This window comes from Botryllus schlosseri, chromosome 13, assembly GCF_051294905.1.
Source record: "Botryllus schlosseri isolate E-star chromosome 13, Bs_hap1, whole genome shotgun sequence".
NCBI lineage: Eukaryota > Metazoa > Chordata > Ascidiacea > Stolidobranchia > Styelidae > Botryllus > Botryllus schlosseri.
Window position 1 is genome coordinate 20,265,113 of NC_137248.1, and position 6,268 is coordinate 20,271,380.

Here is a 6,268-nt window from a genome sequence, read left to right on the forward strand (position 1 = left end):
CTAAATACTAATCCGGGTTCGAGGTTCTCGGGCTACCATCTAAGACAGTGGTTCTCATAATCGAACCCAATTACCACTGGCTATACCCCTGCAATTATGTCGGCCTACACTCCGCTTTTATAACCACCTGGCAGGAAGTACCAATTCAAAATTTCTAAGAAATCGTGGCGATTTTTCCGCTAGAATCATTATAGACAGATATCGCAATCTGAACTCATATTGACTAATTCGTGTTGTAGGCCTACTTCAAAAGGAACCAATAATCCCATTATCAACGGTTGAATGATGAGGCGAAAGATTTGCTGGGGACATCACAAAAGGAATGTAATTTACAAGCATACAGTTGATATGAACAATGAACATTGTACGATACTGCGCACCCGGTCAACCTGCTGTGAAACATGAACTTGCTTTGTGAAAACTAGTCATTAGTATTTTGTAATGCGATATCTGGTACACAGTACACCCTATGAACCCTTTACGCATTATGGTACTCCCTGTGGTGTGCGACACATCCGCTTGAAGAGCCCTGCTCTATATGATATCCAACCCTCGATTTCTAAAAAATTACGACCATGACACAATAAGTGGTACATAGATGAAGTGAAGAGCTTCTTGAAGGTACAGAACTTCAATATACTGTTGAAATGGATCCGAATATTTTTGGCTGACACTTGTGAGGGGTAGGCTATTCGTCAGCAACTAGTGGAGAATCAGAAAGAACATCATATATCAACAATCGTATCACAAACTATGACGTCACCGGCATGAAATTTAGAATAATCGGGGCGAAGAGAGAGCTTTAGCTCAATGGGCAATTTTTAGAAAGTACACGAACTCCTTCTGTAGGCATAGACTTGATTCAACAATATGTGTTAAATCTTGCGAAAGTACAATGTTTATGCTATGATGACTCAGAACACCTTCATGTAAGGGTAATGGGTTATCATCAGGCCGTGTTATTTTTGGCATTTCAGGAGCCAGATGCCAAAACTGCCAAAAATAAAAATTTGAAAATGCCAAAAATAAGCTATTTTTGGCATATGCCAAAAATAACACGGCCTGCCGAATAGTGTATTTCGTTCACGGTGTTGTGTTAACAGGACCGCGTTACAAGCGAGAAGAGCGTTTGTGAAAGGCAGGTTTCTTAATCTGGGTACAGCCCGCCCATTAGGGGTGAAAGCATGGTGTCCAAAATGGTGTGGCACAGCGAGATTGGACGGCTGACTGCATTTGGTTTACGTCATACTTTCCATTTGTCCAAAGGCAATTTTACGACCATTTTTGACCGGCTTGTCGAGCGCTAACTTTGATAAAACGGGTATCAATGAGAAGCCGCCGCAGTACTGATTATTAAAATATAAATTATATTCAGCTCATGGAACTGGAACCCCCAAAATCAACCACAATTTTTGCATTGTGATCGAGTTGAACATTGTGACGCAACAAACTGTCTGGCTATTTATGAGCTGCATAGTCTCGTTTGCCAGACAGACTTGTTGCGCCAATGTTCTTAAACAAGCTAACCTTCCCAGGACTCTTCCATGTGAGTTGGAAATAATAAAGCCACCTGAAGTGACAAAAGTCCGCATAACCGCAACCAATAGACCGTCAGCGTTCACATACTCATTTCAGATTAAATTTTCCACCCTTTGTAATTAATCAAACCAACAATTTAATATATACCCACGTACCAGACAAATACCTTCTCGATACAGGAATGTCCATGGAGAATACGAGCACCACCGGGTACGACCATATACATGCGGACCACATGCTATTACCATTTTCACGTCAGCAACCTGACCTAGTATTCCGTCTGCTTTGCTTCGGAGAGCAGGACTGATACATCTACTACTTCGTCGTCCATTTGCGGAGGAGGCTACACGTCAGAGTGGGCAATTCCAGTCAATGAGGTTGACTATTCTGTGTACTACAGCGAAGGTCATACATACGCGATGGGATTTACAACCGAGATTACATTCATTGGTGAGCCCGACATCGTAACGACCGACGCTACGACAAGTCCAACAGAAGTCACCACCTCACGCGGATACAGCCTATCTCTAAAAGATGCCTTTAATGACATTTTTCCTAGGGATTGGCCGCTATTGAAAACGGCCAACATTTTTCCTGAGTATTGCATATTGTCATTGTCGAGTGTTGTTGTTGTTTTTATTAACGCATATAATTGGCGCTTGCAACTCGTGGTTATTTGCGCCCACACAGTAAATTTCATAATCGCATGTCTTCATGAACTTCAGTCTTTTTCCGGCTCATTTGCTGCCTCCTTTCACGAGTTCGGCTCTCTCTTCGTCTGGGCTTTTCAATGCGCTGTATTATAGCGGGATCGGCGATGAGGAGCCCAGATAAACCGCCGACACATAGAAACATGGCAGAGCCGAGACTCGAACCATCAACCATCGATGTCGTGACTACAGTGTTTAACCAACTGCACCACTCGCTTCCCTCATTGTCGAGTGTCTCATATTCCTGCCAAGAAATTCTGAATTACACGTGCTCGTGAAGTGTGCAATGTTTACAGAATGGATCTCGTTTAGGATTACCATACGACCTCCTTTAGGAGGATTTGTCTTCTTTTTTCAGTAAATCGAAAATATCGTCAACGACGCCCAAATATACTCCTTTTTTGGCATCGCCCTCCTTCCTAGCGTTGACTGCCAGCCGATTATACAGGCACAACTTATAAACGCCATAGATGCAGACATGGGGTGATTACTTTATGAATGTAATCGATTGCGATTACGATTACTTCGGAATCACGCGATTACGATTACGATTACGATTACAGCAAAATCAGGCAGTAGTCGATTACGATTACGATTACATTGAAAAAGTAATCACGATTACTCACGATTACATTTGTTTTGCTTAGGACTATAATCTTAAATGATATATGGGAAGACAATACAAGGATTGGGATGAAAAGGCTTAATGAGATATCAACTTTCTTCATACATCATGCGTCATTTGGTAATTACGTCATGATATATCAATTGCCCAACTTTATAGTGGATGATTTATCGCATCCAACGATTTGCATTATTGCCAGGTCTTTACCTTCCGCACCCCAAATTCCTTAATAGAGTGGGGAGCGTGCTCGAAGTGGACTCAAAAGTATTTCGTAAACCAACATATATTATAGAGTATTTTCGAGAATTTAATTAATTCTTGAAAATGTTTTTCGAGCTTTGCGATTCAAATGTCTCTAGTACAGGGGTCACCAACGCGGACCAAATGAGTCGCCCGCGGTCACTGTAGTATTGGTGGCTTTTGGGGTGGGCGAGGTGGGCGGTCGCCGGGGGGGGGGCGCTGGTCGAAGGGCTCCCCTATTTAGATTATGCGCTTTTTTCGAAGATAATAACGAATAAACATGGAAATCCGCGTAAAGCAAGAATAGGATTCCGTACAGATGTGTCAATCATCATCAAATCTCTGCATTTGTTAGAAAATTACCATATCCCGATAATCATCACGTCTCTGCATGCGGTAGGATAAACGACGGGAGTACGTGGTAACCCGTCGGTCGTCGCGATAATCAGTACACACTACACAAGAAGTAGCTTTTTGTTTCAAAACAGTTGGTGACCCCTGCTCCAGTAGATAGCTGGGTTTGAAATGCATACCTCTTCCTCTCAAGAAAAAACATACATAGGCTATATTTTATGGGAACAGGCATTTCGGAGCCGGTCATTACCGCACCACGATCCCACAACACACCAAAAGACATATGCAGTTTCGGCCAACACGCAACTCCACGAGATGTGATACCAAAGAAATACCTTGGCCGAAACTTAGGGTATTCGTCCATTATCAATAGCCGCGCTGAGTGGGCGTGATTAAAAACTCCTGTCCTTCCAATCTGGGCCCACAATGCAACTGTCACCCGGCGCATCCACAAAGGATTAAAGCCATGACAATTTGTGTGTGCGTCTCACAAAAAATATTCTTTAGTCTGCTACGTTTGGGCGAGTACAATATCTTGTGATTATACAACGGACTGGAGGTCGCGAATTAACAACATACAGTATAATAATTATAACAACATACCAGATGCTATGAATATGAATTACGTGCCCCAGCTTTACAGGTAAATCTGACACTCGGGGCTCAGAGAGGTTATAAATGAATAGTGATATAATGCAATTACCAATATTATTGACGAAATTCAGTTTTGAAAATTGACCAACGGTTGGACAGGGGAATTGCTGTTTTGGCTGATTTGCTGATTCTAGCGACAACCCACGCTAACATGTCAGGCTATATAAGCGGATGGTTATGGCGGCAGGTTCAAATGCTAAGTAACGAACTGTGAAATAACGATTGACGCCCGTTTCAAGTAGTTATATGAGACTAAGACAGTGGTTCCCAACCGGGGGGGAATTCCCCACTTGGGGGGAATTTTGATATTCTTAGGGGGGAATCTGTCTTAACTTTTTTAGGGGGAATCTGGCTTTTGCATTGTATCGGAAGATACACTGGGTTCACAAGGTTTTTAGATTTTTATGGTATAGAACTGTTAAGTAGAAATTAATTCTTAACAATTGTATGTTTCTTTGGCGTATTTCAAGCTAGGTGTATGTTCAAATGCCTTCCGTATATATTACACCCCCTGATAAAGTGAGACTCAAGAGACGATTTCGTTGGGTCCACGACAGCCTCTCGACCAAATTGCTACTAAGCAGGAAAACGTCAAGCCGACTTCAGCACAAGGCCGCTAATGAAATTGTTTAACTTTAAGCCAACATATGAGCTAACGTGAAAACATACCGTACCAATTCATCGATTCAACTCAAGTCCATAGCGAGCGGACTTGGTGATTTATTTTTCGTCAGCCGCTACCCAACCGGTGAAAAACAGGTCAAATCTGACTGTACTTCACCAAAGTTTAGTGAGGTCCGCATTCGCCATACTTCGGACATATCTGAATTGGCCAAGATAGCGTAATGGTGAAGCGTCCGGCTTCTTGATCGGTAGGTCGTGGGTTCGATCCCCGGCCGGGTCAGACCAAAGACCTGATTACAGTAACACTGGTATCCATGACTTCCCTGCTTGGCGCTCATGCATTACTGGGATAGCATGGATGGGTGGTGCATGACTTAAAAAGCCGTAAAGGCTATATCTGCACTTCCTTGTCCAGCGGCATATACACACCATACGCTAATGGTATGTATATGCACAGATCGTATGTAGGCCTATGTGTATCATGAGTCGGTGTATATGCCGGAAAAACATCAAGGACAAAAATAAACTACGTCCTTTCCTTTTCTTTCAACAAGTGGTTGCGCGATAAAAAGCACATTTTTTCAGTCACAGGCAACTTTTTTATAGGGGGGAATTTTAGCTCAAATATCGGCCAAGGGGGGCACGAGACGAAAAAGGTTGGGAACCACTGGACTAAGATATAGTTAACATAAAAATTCTGCCTTTAACTTAATACATATACAGCGAGCTGCTGTTACGAGAAACGGCTAAGCACGGCTCGGTTATGATATATATCTGCAGCTGTTTATTTGTAATGCTTCGTTGTGGAAACTGCAATGTCTTATTCGACGAGTAAAAAATTCCGAATCTTCGTCAGGCTCGCCAAGCAGCAATGGTAAACTGCGTTTAACTAAGCACAACCAAACATTAATACATAAGTTACTATTTGAATCTATAGGCAGAGTGGTGATCAATATCCTGCTGCGAGGTAGCGGCTTCTGTAGTGTATTGATAGCCTGATATACACCACGGGAGGTGTTCTTACAATCATACTACAATGTCCATCGCATGTCTGTTTACTATGTGTGGATACTAGTTACGCAATGACGAGCGGAGCTAATACTTCTGACGTAATAATGAGTCAGTGGCGTTTGAAAACAGACGTTTGTGCTATCGCTAAGGTGGTATATTATCTCATTCTTGTTCACGAATATTCAGTTTATGTCATAGTCCCTGTACAAACAAAAAGTAATCGTTCTTTCACAAAAAAATCGATTATATATGGGAAGTAGTCGATTACGATTACGATTACTTCAGATTTTTTTCGAATGTAATCGATTGCGATTACGATTACTTCAAAATGCTTTAATCATAGTAATCGATTACGATTACTAATCGCGATTACCCATGTCTGCATAGATGACGCGAAATCTGAATTTTTTACGTACTCCCACACATTTTACACCCATAGACTAAATAATCCAAAATGCTCATGCGAGTAAGATGCCATTCTCTCATAATTACCATGGACTCATTTCTGTAT